Raw genomic sequence first — 15,012 nt, 5'->3', positions numbered from 1 at the left:
CATTTGAGCAAAGTAAGAATTACTGAGATCATTCTTCTTGAGACGGGCGATATTCCATGTAGCCCCAACCCCAGTCATGTTTTATATCCATCTAGAGGATGTATTCCGACTTCCAGCCCCCCCCCCCCCAATCCCTTTAGTAGATGGCGCTTTCACATGTGACAGCTCCGAAGCAAACAGGGCGTGGAACATCCTGCCTGCTGATACTCGGGCTCCGTTGCCTCTTACAGACAGACCTGGCTGAAACAAGGTCCCAGCGACTCCACTCAGTCACCCAGCCAGCAAAATTTGTGTGTGTGCCCCTCCCCCCCCCACTCTTTGGGAAGAGCCTCTGTGCTGAGGCCGTGCTGTGCGGATTCAGAACCATGGACAGTGCTCCTGTACAGAGAGGGAGAGGTGGCATCAGGGCAGAGGAGGGTGAGCTTTCGGCACAACCTCTTGTGGACAGCAGCAGTATTCCATACAGTCGAGGATCGGGAAGAAATGGAGACGTTAGGAATGATGGCAAAAATAACGAGACATGCTGCGAGCTCACAGTGTCGAAGCGGCGCAAAGAGGGAGAATATTGCTTTGTTTGTAAAGATTATTCATATTGTGATTAGATAATACACAGTGGGGAATGACCGATTTTTACATTTTGGTTGCAGAAGGCTCAGTCACCGAGGAGCAGCCACGGCAGCGTTTGAATATTTACAAGCCTTAATCTGTTTGTGTTTACAAACCCACCCTGACTGCCAGTCGAGTCCGCGGGCAACAGTGCTCGGTACTTAAGCAGGTAGCTCGGCTAAATAATTACAACAGTTGCCAAAGTGGCAAAGCCTGCAAACGGGGTTTGTGCTCTGCCACAGCGCATACAATTCACTGGAGCATCAAATCTTGTCGCAGTCAGTGTACAGTCAGGATGTGCTTTCCTGCAGCTCTGTAGCTCTATGTCCTTTAATCTGTAGGCCCAGGGACAGAATGATAAAGTCCTGGACTCATTTCCATTGTTATCACTGGTGTTCATTGCGTAGCATCAAGCTACATCAGAACAGAAACCAAAGAACTAGAAAATTAGATCATGTAAACACACATAGATCCAGTGATTGGAAGTAACAAATTTACTCAAGTACTGTACTTCAGTACAACTTTGAGCTACTTGTACTTTACTTGAGTATTTCCATTTTACGTCACTTTATACTTGCCCCTCCACCACATGTGAGAGGGAAATACTGTTCTTCCTACACCACTACATTTGTTTGACAGCTTTAGTTACTAGTTACTTTTAAGATTAAGATTTAACACAATGGATAATACAACAAGCTTTTAAATTCCAACGCATTGTTAAAGATTAAACCAGTGGCTTCCCAAACTTTTTGGGTTCTGACATCTTACAAAAAGCAGTGTGTAATCGGGGTCACATTCCAGACGTCTACGAGTTGCTAACAGCTCCACCAAATAGCGATTTTTTCCCTCTAAAGTTCTCACAGGGTTTCATTTCAATAAAGGTTCAAATGATCCAATATATCACCAAAAATCCAACATTAGAGAAAAAAGTCCAGAAACAGAACTTTGTTTCTTTCCTCTCCCGTTAATCATCTCACAGCCCCTCCGATTTATCTAGTGTCCCTGTATGTAAAACTGTATGTTAATCAGCTACGACAGCAACATGCTGCTACACACTGATGCTTCAGTATTAATAATCTAATAATGTCTTATACAATAATATATCAGTCAGAGAGATCCAGTACTTTTACTTTAATACGCTAACTACATTTTGCTGCTAATACTGATATACTTTTACTCAAGTAGGATATTTCTTGCAGGACTTTTACCAGTAATGGAGTATTTTTACATTATTCTGTTGGTATTTTAACTTAGGTCAAGGATCTGAATACTTGTTCCACCACTGCATAAATCTATAATACTTTTTTTTTTGAGAAAGCACAACAACTACGATGTAACTGTTACATTCGCAATGTCTCAGAAACCATCTCTCACTTCCTTAGGAGAGATTAGACATAGTTGTTAGATTTTGTAATTTATCCTTTTGTCAAAAAAAACGTTATATTTGAGTAAAACTAACCGATGTAAACTCTATTTAGAAAAAAACAGCTCCTGGGCTCTCCACTCCCAACTGTAGGTTGAGCAGTTGTTCGTTGACGACTTCACAGAGTACCCTATCTGTCCTCTTGTTGCATTGACAAAGATCATGACCGCCGAATCTTGAATCCGAATCCGAATCTTTGCCCTGCTCAGCATGAGTGTACCATACCCAAGAGCAACACACTCTCCCATAGGACCATTCTTCATTTCACACTACAAATCAATGTGATTGATCTGCTTTGGCTGTAATAAAGGAGATGTATGAGTCAGTTACGGATTTGTTATGCATAGTTTTACTGTATGTATGTATCTATTATATATGTATGTAAGCATTTTAAATCACTGCTCCGTGATTCAGGTGTATTGTATGTAAAGTTTAGTACACCTGTCAGTACAATAACATTTTTAAAATAACTACAGCTGTGTGTTCTTTAGCGGTTTGTAAGTCGCCTGGTTTCATGAATCAATTAGATTTATTTTACATCTTCTGTTTGAAAACGGTGAACACAGTAAGATGGCGTGAAATCTGACGTGGAAACTGTTGATTTCAGTGAGGGTTGTTAGATGAAAAATGTAGCCTGCCCTCTGATCTTTGGACTGAGAGAAACCAGGAAGATAAGAGCCACTTGTGCTCATGCGTTTACCCTCACGTATGCACACATGTCCACATTAATATGCATATGTGGGCTCAGCGTGACATTAATTTTGTGCCTCGCCGCATGTTCTCCAAGTACAGCGGATCCTCAAGCCCCCCCCCTGCCCACGTACCCCGACGGAAACAATGAAAGCTGCGAGACTTTCCCGAAAGGCTTCTGCCTCACCAGTGGACAGCAAACCACCCGTCACTCCTTTCTATCTATCTTCCTCTCTCTCTCTTCTGAAGCCCCACACACATGTCCCCTAATTGGGACAGCTAATAACTAACCAGGGTCATTTGTATATGTTTGCATTAGCATAATTGAATAGGCATGAGTTAAGTGTTCTCCACTGGTGTGTTAATAACACGGTCCGGAAAAGAGGCAAACCCGCGTGGCTGTGTTTGCTTGGCTCAACGCTGCCATGAACTGGGAGGCATCCACGCGTTCAGTCTCCTCCCTTCTGCCCTGCCTCGCTCCTCTTCCTTGCCAACTCTGAACGCCATAAAACTAAGGTGTGGTCGTTTTTCTCTCCTCCGAGATTAACTCGTCTCCGTAAACTGCGCGATGGCCGGAGACTAATAAACTGGGAGCTTATCCCAGTGTGCAAGCCGGCAGGAAGGCTGACGACCACGCGTGTATGGCAGGATAGACAGCACTCGGGCCGCCGGCCTCCGCAAGTTAATTTCTCTCGTGTCAAGCCGACAGGGCCGGAGATAGTTCGCACGTGTGGTTTTAACCTCTGATCCGACCGCAGAGGCTTGTCAGTTCCTCCTCAAGGAGGCAGCCCGTCAATAACCTCTCCTTCCAGGAGAGAAAACCCTGACGCCGGGCCGCAGAGACGCTGACGGCAGGAGGTGGGGCACGTCAAACAGAGAGGCGATGTGAATTGGACTTCAAGTGAAGAAAGCGGCGAAGGAAGGGAGGGGGTGATGATAGGGATGGAACGCGGATATATTTTCCATCTCAGTACACCGCAGCTGTCGTCTTTGTCACTGCGCTGTGTAAATCAGTTTGCTGTGTGCTGCAATCTGAACGGAAAAGAAGACTACTTCTTTATCGCCACATCTCTGACTCCACAGAAGGCTGCATATTCACCAGAGACCTCTATTTACAGAGAGGGAAGGGGGCAAAGCTGACAGCACCGAGGAGGTGCAATTTTTTTTTTCTCTGCCTCCAGTGCATAGGTTACTGAAAGGTAAAAGGAGACTCAAGAGCAGCACACCTCAAACATATTTATTTGTTGCATAGCAACAACCCAGTGGTTTTTCAGTAGTTGAAGCACCAAGCAAAGCCTCGTTTTGTGTTCGACGGAATGCGGCATAAGATGGTATGAAAAGGATTAAAATGACGGAAAGAGAAAAACTCTGTATATCATTAACCAGCTCACAACGTTGATTGTTTGGACTAATCTTGAATTCATTTCCTCCCGTTGTGTTGGGGTCAGACAGTATTGTGCCGAAAATATGGGAGCTTCTCTCCCCATAAATCGTCCAGTCTCTTTGTCTCTCATCACCTGGACTGACGCTCTTTGATCTGAGGGTCGGCTTCAAAATCAGTGATTGCACAGCTCCCATTATGGCAGAGACAGTCCTTTAATTTCCTGGATCATGAAAGGTCACCATCAGAGAAAACTCCTGAATATTGAATATTAACTGTTATGCTGTAATCAGTCGTAAAAGACATTTTTAGTTTATATGGGAATATAAACACATTACTCAAACCCAGGGGATGCTAGCACTATGTAGAACTAACAGGCTATTACTATGCAAAGTTGCATGAATATGCACATGTAATATATATATGTATATATTAGACTGTATTCTGGTCATTTTTCACAAAGAAACACATGTTGTATAAAAACAATCTGGGCAGTGTATACAAGTGAAACCTAAAACATGCAGACACGCACAGAAATATATATGTGTAAAAATCCAAATCTAATTCAGCAGTTTTTATCGAATTGACATATTCTCCTAAGAAGAATATTGTTTACATGTAGATGAAGTAAGGTAAAACCCACAGTGTTCAGGATGTGGCACCTCAAAGGCTCTCGTTACTGAGTGCGGTACAAGCCTGTCGACTGACCTTCCTTCTTGGTAAGTGAAAACCAAGTTTAGATTTATCCCACCTCCTCTTCTGTTGGTTGCTGTTGATCAATGTCTTTGATTTTTCACCCTGTCAACCCATAAAAGAGCAAAGACAAAACACAGTCTTTTGTGCTCCTACTGCAAGCGTTTTGGAAAAGAATTAGATGTCCAGCGGTTCCCTTTTTCTGTTTACCAGGGTCACCTGGGCGGTGTCGCCATCTCTCAGTAGCCTTCCGGTCAGTCCCGGTTCACTGCAATTAGAGGATCTATCGTGGTAAAAGGCTGTCACGGAAAGGAAGAAGCCAGGAGGTTATCTTCAGATTAGGCATTTCCTCCAAACTCTGTCCTTTGATGCATCGACGTGCCTTGAAGGTGAGCAAGCTGCGGTAAATGGAGGGTAATCACTGATCTTAGATGTCCACTTTGGAGTATATTATCAGCTACCCCATCAAGGAAGTCCACTCTGGGAGAAACAGATCCTATTACAGACGCGTCTCAGAGGGCTCACAGTTGCATTGTACGGACGTGAATACGTGTGCAAAATTGTGATTTATGTACTCATGATTGCCTCGGCTGAGGGGGGAGGCAGCATTGCGGATACGTTTTCAGAGCTTTTCAACTTCTCTCCGCTTCCCTGCTGAGTACAGGGAGGCAAGTGGGTCATGCAAAAGGCTTCTGCGCGAGCCTACATTCACCTTTTCCCCGCGTTCGTTTGGTGAGGACTTGCACAAAAGCCAGGTTTAAAAAGCCTGGCGTAACGCAATCAGTGCCTTTGCATTTCCACTAGAGGAGTACCCACATATCCCCAAAACACACCCGCATTGTGATGAATTTCAGTAAGCCAGGAAAAAGCGAGGAGAGAACTGAAAGTGAAATGTTTAGCGGGTACACCAATGCTTGCTTTTCACTTTTTTTCTTTCTCCATTTCTTTATCTCTAGCTCCTTAGTAGCGCCACCCGATTTCACATCACCTGCTCTCAGATCAGAGGAGAGAGATGGAGGTGTGTGTGTGTGTGTGTGTGTGTGTGTGTGTGTGTGTGTGTGTGTGTGTGTGTGTGTGTGTGTGTGTGCGCGCGTTTGGAGGACAGAACTGTGTGAGATTACTGTGATTAACGGCAGCGCATTGAGCTCATGCGTTATTCATCCGTTGTCACTTTCACCCGGTGCCAAAAGTCTTGACTGGATTTTTTCGGGGGAACACTTTTTTTTCTGAAAATGTGAAACCAAATTAACAAACTCCACCCTTCCACATTCGAGTCTATTGCCTGTGACCCACCGAGGTGTGAAGACTAGCGCCATATCATGTTAAACAGCTTCTAATCATCATTCTAAGGGTGCTTTTCCTGGAGTGGAAAGTAAAGTTAAAATCCCAGGAAGTTAAGTACCAAAGTTGAGGGGGGCTGTGTCAACCAGGCTACTGCTTTACAACATCAGAACTTGTGGAATTAAAACTATGTTGGCAGTCTGGAAAAGTTCTTTTTAGAAAAGTATCCTATACATACAAATCCAGCCTCTCTTCCCACCTCACCAAACCCCGACCGTCCCCTCTTTTTCTCTCTCTATGCCATAAGTGTCAGTATAAATAACCTCTCTGGCTCCTGATATGTTAAGCCCCCAGGAGAAACAAATTACCCAGGATGCACAGAGAGAGAGAGAGAGTGCAGTTCACGCGGAGAACGAGCTGCTGGATTATGGTGGCTTGAGTCTGACATTTATTGAATACTCTGTGCTAATTTACCGTTTCCACCAGTAGTCACTGCGTGGTCAGAGTTTACCCTCGGGACTAAATTGTCTATAGGGAGTGAGTACAGGGGCCAGGATAACATGTTTGCTACTTTGAGATGGTGCAGCTCAATAATAGGTTGGTTACTCTGTGCAACTGCGGACTGGTCATTTTTGCATTTTGTTGCATCATCCCGCAGCATCGAGTTTAAGAGCAGAAACCTCTCTTTTCATTCCCGCACTGTGCCGATTGTTGTTACAACTGCACCTTCACCTGGTTGCTTCTTTTTTTAGATATAAGACGTTGACACACGTATCCTGATAACTCTTTACATTGCTCATTTCATGCATGCTCACCCAGGACCTCGTCGCTGAAGCAACACGTCAGTTGACAGAAAGTTTGATCGCGACGATCGATTAGTCTACGTCAGAAAAAATTGCCAAACATCTGCTCACATGAAGATTTGTCGCTTTTATCTGTTTTATATAATTTAAAAATCGAAAATCTTTGGGATTTGGATTCTTGGTCAGACCAAACAAGAAATTATGAGATCCCACCCTGGCCCATTTATTTTTTTTATTTTTTATAATTTCCTGACATCTCATAGACCCAATGCTTAACCTGTTAATCACTGAAATAATTGACAGATTAAGTGATAAAAGTGATTGCTTTACATCGCTTGGGAATTTGTGCTGACATTTAAAGGATATTCTTTAGTTTTCTGATTGTCAGCAAATCTAAAAAAAAAAACGCCACAAACAACAACGTTGATCTTACTAACAAGTGTAGCCTGGTGTGGCTTATTCCACTGCGCCATTTATCTTTCCTTTTGTCCAAAAGCTATTAAAAACGTATCAACGAGCCAAACAAACTGATGACTTGGAGAGTTCCCATGTCCTCAGATGATTTTCTTTGGTAGATAAAAAGGTAAAGTATTTATTATTTATCACTATAGCACAAACTGTTATTATGTCTAATGTCAGTCCAGTACAAGGAAATTGCTACGAGGTGCTGTTTACTGATTTACATGTAATTACATTCTTCAGATTTGTTTTGCAAACAAAAATGTTCTTGTATCATAAGGGGCACGGGCAAAAATAAATCAGCGTAGACACTCACTTGAAAAAAAGATGGATTTCGGTGTTTACAGCGGCCGTGTAATTGGAAACAAAATGTTATGTCAGTCACATTATTCTTTCCATGTTTCCGCCATCTGGACGAGAGCGGAAAGTGTTGGTCGTGTTGCAGCTGAGGGTTTAAGAGCTTTTAGTGAGCTGAATTACGCCCTGGAGGCACTTTTTTTTTTTCATTATTATTATTTTATTTTTTTTCCCCCAATGCCCCAGCTAGATCAGTGACTATGTCTAACCTTCGGTTCTCCCCTGTGCTTGTCCCACCCCACCTGCCTCTTCCCCTTTTTAGTCCATCAATCAACCCCCGCCTGCATCACACTCTAGTAAGCTTGACTGGCACTAAGGAGGGAATCTAGCCTTCGAGCGCAGCGTGTGGGGCTAGCCAGTTCATGTACGTGTACTAGTCCTTCAACTGTCTCTCCAGCAAATGTTGCCCAAAATGGCAGCAAACTGCTCAGCATCACACGCCTACGGTGAAATACTAAATGATAGCTGCTCTGTGATGCTCAGAGTTTTATGTCTTCCTACAACTTGCTTTTGTCGTCCTTCACAAGGTCGCTTCTGCCCAGGCGAGGACCTTCTTTGTCAGGTCAGTCGGCTCTTAAAATGGGCCGGCTCCTCTGTGCTCTTGACGCTCATCAGGCACCCCTGTATTCATTCCTGCGTAGATCACATTCAATTGGGCCTGACGGTTTTTCCCAGAGCATCCAGAAAATACCCTATCCTGTCTAGGTGCACCTTTATGATACCACTCGCACAGTATCTGAGCTGCATCCTCTTTTTGTCAGCATGATGAGTGGTGACGGCACCTGGAGTCATTTCTTTCGCCGTGTACGCGGGCATATTGTGCGCCGTTTGTGTTTACCGCTGTGGGTTGGGAGCTGCTTGTGGCCCCAAGGCAGCGCTGCGCAGGCGGGTGGGGTTGAGGGTTCAGGGTCGACCCCGGAGTTGCGTTCCCCCAGCACACGGCAGAGTATCACAGTGCGCTGAATGAACGAACTGGACGTTCAGTGACCCTTTAGTGATTAAATGCATCATGTCGTGATTTCTTTTCTGTGGTGATTATCTCCGCTGGTGATGTGTATGCTTTAATAGTTTCTGGCTCTGTTCACTGCTGGTGGATGACAGGATAATAATGGATGGCTTTGTCCATAATTTTTTTTTTTTTTTTTTTTTTAACCCAGGTGGTGGTCAAAAATTCTGAAGACACAGTGTGGAAATCTAAACTGGGTAATTTTCAGGCGAGGTCTGTTCATTTCAATTTATGACCCAGGAATGCCTTGAGAGGGTAGTGGGGAGGAGGGCCATCCACATTCATAAACTGGCATAAATTTAGAACTGTGACAGGCTCTAATTAAGTCTCAAGCCACACTGGATTCATATTACACTGTTTTGTCAGTGTCAGAAATACAGATGTGATTGAAAGGACGCATGACAGGAAGAAGACAAAGAGAGAGACAGAGAGGTGGGCAACAAAGTTTTCCCGTTTTTCGGGAGGGGCGGTAATAAGATAAGCTTTTTTGCAGCTAGAGCGCGCAGATGGCTGTCCTCTCCCTGGTGTGGCCGAGACACACCGGCTTCATTTATCTCCTCCTCGCAGCATTGTCTCCATCTTTCTGCATGACTCTCCCCTCCACCTGCGCTCCCGACCTCCCTCCTCCCTCCTTTCCCACACAGAAAGTGGAGTCCAGCCTTCATCGAGGATAATGAGAGAGCCCCTCAGGCTTCCCAGGCCTTATCTGCTTAAACACTGATTGTGCTGTCGCAGTACGTTTTCTCCTTTCGCTGCTGAACGACTAGATTCTCACAAAACTTCTGATGCTGGCTTTTTTTTTTTCCATTTAAAAAAAAAACAAACTAAAAACTTTTCTAAACCAGACATACAAAACAATTAATATCTAATTTTATTCATTTTTAATCACAATTGTATTGGAATTTGCATTAATTTGGTACATAATAACACAGAAAAGACTCAGTTGGAGGCAGATTTTTTTCTGTTTTGTGTATTAAAAAACACGCGTCTTAAGTTAGTGGCAAGAGCAACAGAAAGGTACCCTACCATTAATCTGTTTGGAATCTGTCCCGCAGTTTGTCTGTACTACAACAGCTGCTGCAGCCAGCTCTTTCTCAAATGTTACAAAGAGAGATATTGATAGACACAGTTCAACACAAAAAAATGATCAGAAAATGTCTGGCAAGCTGTTGCTCGCACCTTAAGGCTGCTAGACAGAAAAAAAAGAGATTCAGAACATATTTGAAGCCTAGATGAACTTCTCTTGAACGATCTTGGATGTGCGGAATACGAAAGACGGAATTTGTCACGTCTTTATTTTTAAGGGAGGTGAATTTTCACACTAATTCCCAATGTTCTAGGATGTGTAAAGGACGGCTTAACACCATGCACCATCCTTGGTTTCCATGACGACTGTGATCCCTGTATGATAATCGGATTCCCACTATAGCTGTGAAAACACTCGTTCCTGCCTGATCCAAGAAAATTATGACACGAAAACTGCAGTGAGGAATTTGCCTGCGTGACAAAAAAAAAAAAAAAAAAAAACAGCCGGGTGACGACATGCTTTGTAGCTGAGCCAGCCTGCAGGGTCGGACCTCGGTGAGGGTGTTCATAACTAGAGACGCAAGGTAGACCGCAAAGGCTGTGGCGTGGTTGATGACCTCAGCCATTTACTAAACAACGATAGAGGGGTGGCTGAACAGTCCGGTTTAGGTATTAGAGAAAGAAGAGCATGAGGAGTAAAAACAGAGAGCATTGTGGACTCACCTGCCTTTCAAATTACATAGTGGAAGATGAAGAAGCACAGGAAGCCATCTGTGCTTTTGTGTGATTTTTTTCATATGGACAGCACACTTTTTGGCTCATTCACAGATCACACATTTTCTTTTCTCCTCTTATTTCCAAATTAAGGAAAAACGATGACACAATACATTTGTTGCTTTTTAGTTATAGTCCAGCTCATGTTCACACTGACTTTTCACAAACAAGTCAAGGGATGTAAACACCAAGTGTTACATATGGACGGACAGATAAATCATTCATTGAACAGTTTAAGCAAAATTCGGTTCCAGAGACTGACAGCAATGCAACATTTCGATGCCTCTTATTTGTAATATTACGTCCTTGCTTTTGAATTCATGTAAAAATCAAATATCTACTGTCATAAAATCCCGTGGTTGTTTTGTTTTGCTTTCACACCACAAACATTCACACCGGAGTTTGTCTTGGAGACCCATGTTTTTAGGGGGACTTCTGGTTGTCTGGTTGTTGAGTCCGATTGACAGCTTTCACACTAGCCTAAGCAAACCGAGCTAAATGAGCAAACCCGCCAGAGTTCTTTTGAACCACCAACCGACCAACCAACCACCAGCAGGTCAGGTTTAAAAACACCCCTAAAATTCCTGTTTTTTTTGGCGACACCTCGCCAAAAAAAAGCAGCTTAAAAACAACCGTTATGAATGCAAATACAATACAGACAATATGAATAAGGCAAGACAATGCACTACACAGAAGAGCACGAAGAAAAGTTAGACATGTATTTGATTATAGTTTTGCATGAAGTCTCCAACAAGATGTACATCGATATCTGGAAGCTCAATAAGTAACTGAAGAACAGACATCCACATTAAATTCAGGTTTTAATTGCATCGCTCTTATTTCCGGACATTGAGGGCATTTTATCTTACGCTATAGCTGAGAGAGGAAAGGGTCGGCTGCATAAATTCTTTTCACTGGCACAGTGTTAGCCTTTCACATTTATCTCCAGCTCAGGGTATGACAACTATAGATCCCCTCTCCTTTGCACAAGACAAATGACCTCATTACCGCAGAGGACCATTCAAAATAGGATCATGTCAGGCACGGCAAAACCCTTCTGAGAAAATACAGACCTGTTCTGCGCGCCGTGCACCGTTTCTCTGGGGAAACCATCAAAAGCGCATTTTAAAGACCAAACAAGTTTTAGAGCTTGTTTGGGCTTTCAGCACACATCAAGAGGCTCATCCAGAACCAGCGCTGGACTGATCAGCCGTGTCAGTTCCTGTATAATTTAATTCTGTGCTGAGGTTTGTAAAAGAGATACCTTCTACAGAGGCTGATTTGCTGCTGAGGACACATTTGTTTCATCATAATGAAGTTTTTCGGGGGGGACTGAAGGGTGTACGCCTGGAGGGCAGCACTCCTCCTCTGTTTTACTGTGTGTGTTTGTGTGCATGGGCTTTTTCCCCCTGTGTTGTCATAGCAGTAAGGGGGCAGGAGAGATAGGCCAGGCACACAGTGTTCTCCCTTGTGGGAAATTAGCGTCCGCATGCACAATTACAGGATAGGATAGGATGCCCAGGATTCTTTTTCCTTGGCTATGCACATAAAGCCCCGAGGCCCTCTACGTTATCTACAGAACACTAGAACTTGCCTTGTTAAATAGTTTGCGTTTGCAGCCGCGTTGTGAGCGAGAATGTTCGATGCTGCGGAAGGGTACAAGGATCCGAACTGTTTGATAGCGGTGGAAGCTGCGTCCTCCTGTCAACAGTCTGTTTCTCAAGCAATTTAAGGGCAAGTTGGCAACACATTGACCTCGGTGCTCCAGAGGTCACGGCTGTCATAATCCCTTTAAAAAAGGGGAGTTCATTGATTTGGATCTGGACAGATCTGACGAGAACAGTAGGGACTAATGAGCCTAACACGCATTTGGTGTCCAATCACAAACCATCAAGCCTGATTCATAATGGCAGACCTTAATAGCATGAATGATAGGCTGATAGACCAATCATATTTGTGTCAGTCATCCAAACTATGCTTACTCTTTACAGTGGTTTCACTTGATTTGCATAAAGATCTCTGTTTGCAAAACTTTTGCTTTGATATTCTAAACTGAATCTGCTGCGTTCAAGGAGATTTCTGCAAATACAAATCTAAATGACTTTTTAAGTTTCACCAGGGGATGGTTAAAAAAAATACTCCACCTTAACAACAAAATAAAAACAGTTTTATCAGAATAACAATCAGGAAGATAAATGCATCCTATATCCAGTAATTGTGACACCCTGGGGGGGGTTTGCAAGATAAATCTGAGGAGTAGGAAAGAGGAAGGAAAAAAAATGTGCTACACACACGTCTTCGTGTACTGGATTGGTTTATACCTGCAGGCCTCTAAAAATATTCATGTGAAACAAGCTGGGAAGGTAAAAATCCCTCTCACAGCACACAGACATACACAACCCACATGTGCTTTGTTTTAAAAAGCCATAAGCCAAAAAGGCTGGGGAATTTCAAATACCATGCCTATTTAATATGAGCGATAGCTGCACCTCATTAATGTTATCAGAGAACACGGGTTACCGGACAAGTAACCCCAAGTTCCCTTTTATCATATTCCTACACACACTTTTGATGACTCAAAAGTATCACGCACTAACTATAACAATCGAATCTAGGTGGTCAATTCTGAAAATATACAGGCAGAATAACAGAGAGATTACACAGCTGACCTCTAACAAAAAAAACCAAAACAGACATTGCCAGGTCCTACAAAAGTTTAGTTTTCCCTGGAGCTATAATGTTAGTTCTTGGTGAGACCATAAATCCATCTAGCCCCACCCTAACACCACCTAAGGCCGCCATTTGGGGAAACTAAAGTGCAGAGTTTCACGATGAAGCTCACAAAATCGAAAAGATATTCTGGATGTAAACGTCCGTGGCAGGATGTTTTCCCCTTCCCTTTCATATCACAGAGTTCGCCCTAGCCGAACTTCTCATCTGAGTGACTCGTCGGATCATTCATACTGGCTTTTGCCCCTCAGGTGAGCCGCGCTCCTCACTCGACGTTTATGCAGGTTGTCAACACCTGACGGCGGATGAAGTAGGCCTGGCAGTTGGTTTTCCCCTTTACCTGATCAGTCTGGACTGTTGGCCCACATCCGAAGGTCAGAACAGGGCGGGGACGCGCGCACACGCACTCACACACACACACACACACACACACACACACACACACACACACACACACACACACACACACACACACACACACATTCACATGAAATATCCAGCCAATTTAGGTGGAGATTTATGTAGAAACCAGGAGACATCTAGAGGGAGCTGGAGGAAGCTGAGAGAAGTCCGGTCAGTCAGACATTAAGGAAATAAAATCTGAAAATTAAAATAAGGATTTCCTACTTATATCATCCAGATAATTGTTTGTCCAAGCCCTTATTGTATTTTTCTTTTCTTTTTTTTTATTTCATTGTAATTTCCTGGAACTAAAAGGCACTGCATCCTGTTGATGTAAAACCTGACATTAGAGAGGCAAGAAGGAAAAGATGAGCCCCAAGTCACTGCAACACTATAACCAAATTCCCATCCCAGCAAGTGGTGCACTCAGGTGGCGCCAGCCAAGCAAAGATTTTCCTTTGTGTTTTAGAATCTCTTACGAGAGCTACATATCATCGTTCTCCGTGTTTTGGCTAAGCTCTTTAACGGAGACAAAGCGGTTGTCATTTTTCCTAACACCACCTAAGGCCGCCATTTGGGGAAACTAAAGTGCAGAGTTTCACGATGAAGCTCACAAAATCGAAAAGATATTCTGGATGTAAACGTCCGTGGCAGGATGTTTTCCCCTTCCCTTTCATATCACAGAGTTCGCCCTAGCCGAACTTCTCATCTGAGTGACTCGTCGGATCATTCATACTGGCTTTTGCCCCTCAGGTGAGCCGCGCTCCTCACTCGACGTTTATGCAGGTTGTCAACACCTGACGGCGGATGAAGTAGGCCTGGCAGTTGGTTTTCCCCTTTACCTGTTCAGTCTGGACTGTTGGCCCACATCCGAAGGTCAGAACAGGGCGGGGACGCACACACACACACACACACACACACACACACACACACACACACACACACACACACACACACACACACACACACACACATTCACATGAAATATCCAGCCAATTTAGGTGGAGATTTATGTAGAAACCAGGAGACATCTAGAGGGAGCTGGAGGAAGCTGAGAGAAGTCTGGTCAGTCAGACATTAAGGAAATAAAATCTGAAAATTAAAATAAGGATTTCCTACTTATATCATCCAGATAATTGTTTGTCCAAGCCCTTATTGTATTTTTCTTTTCTTTTTTTTTTTATTTCAGTGTAATTTCCTGGAACTAAAAGGCACTGCATCCTGTTGACGTAAAACCTGACATTAGAGAGGCAAGAAGGAAAAGACGAGCCCCAAGTCACTGCAACACTATAACCAAATTCCCATCCCAGCAAGTGGTGCACTCAGGTGCCACCAGCCAAGCAAAGATTTTCCTTTGTGTTTTAGAATCTCTTACGAGAGC

General features: G+C 43.6%; 1 protein-coding gene across 5 annotated transcripts in view; it reads left to right on the top strand.

The window, feature by feature from the left end:
* The window catches only part of syt1a (synaptotagmin Ia), a 173,385-nt gene that overhangs the window by 97,925 nt on the left and 60,448 nt on the right, over positions 1-15,012 (top strand). The window contains exon 1 of one of the 5 annotated variants that reach the window (XM_040140639.1): positions 5,138-5,182. The exons of the other annotated variants lie outside the window; for them this stretch is intronic. The gene's annotated coding sequence lies outside the window, so the exon portion shown is untranslated. Of the gene's footprint in view, positions 1-5,137; positions 5,183-15,012 lie in introns of those variants that run through there. 5 annotated transcript variants of the gene reach the window in all.

This window comes from Xiphias gladius, chromosome 2, assembly GCF_016859285.1.
Source record: "Xiphias gladius isolate SHS-SW01 ecotype Sanya breed wild chromosome 2, ASM1685928v1, whole genome shotgun sequence".
NCBI lineage: Eukaryota > Metazoa > Chordata > Actinopteri > Istiophoriformes > Xiphiidae > Xiphias > Xiphias gladius.
Note: the sequence above shows the minus strand (reverse complement) of the source record. Positions and strands in the feature narration are given on the sequence as shown.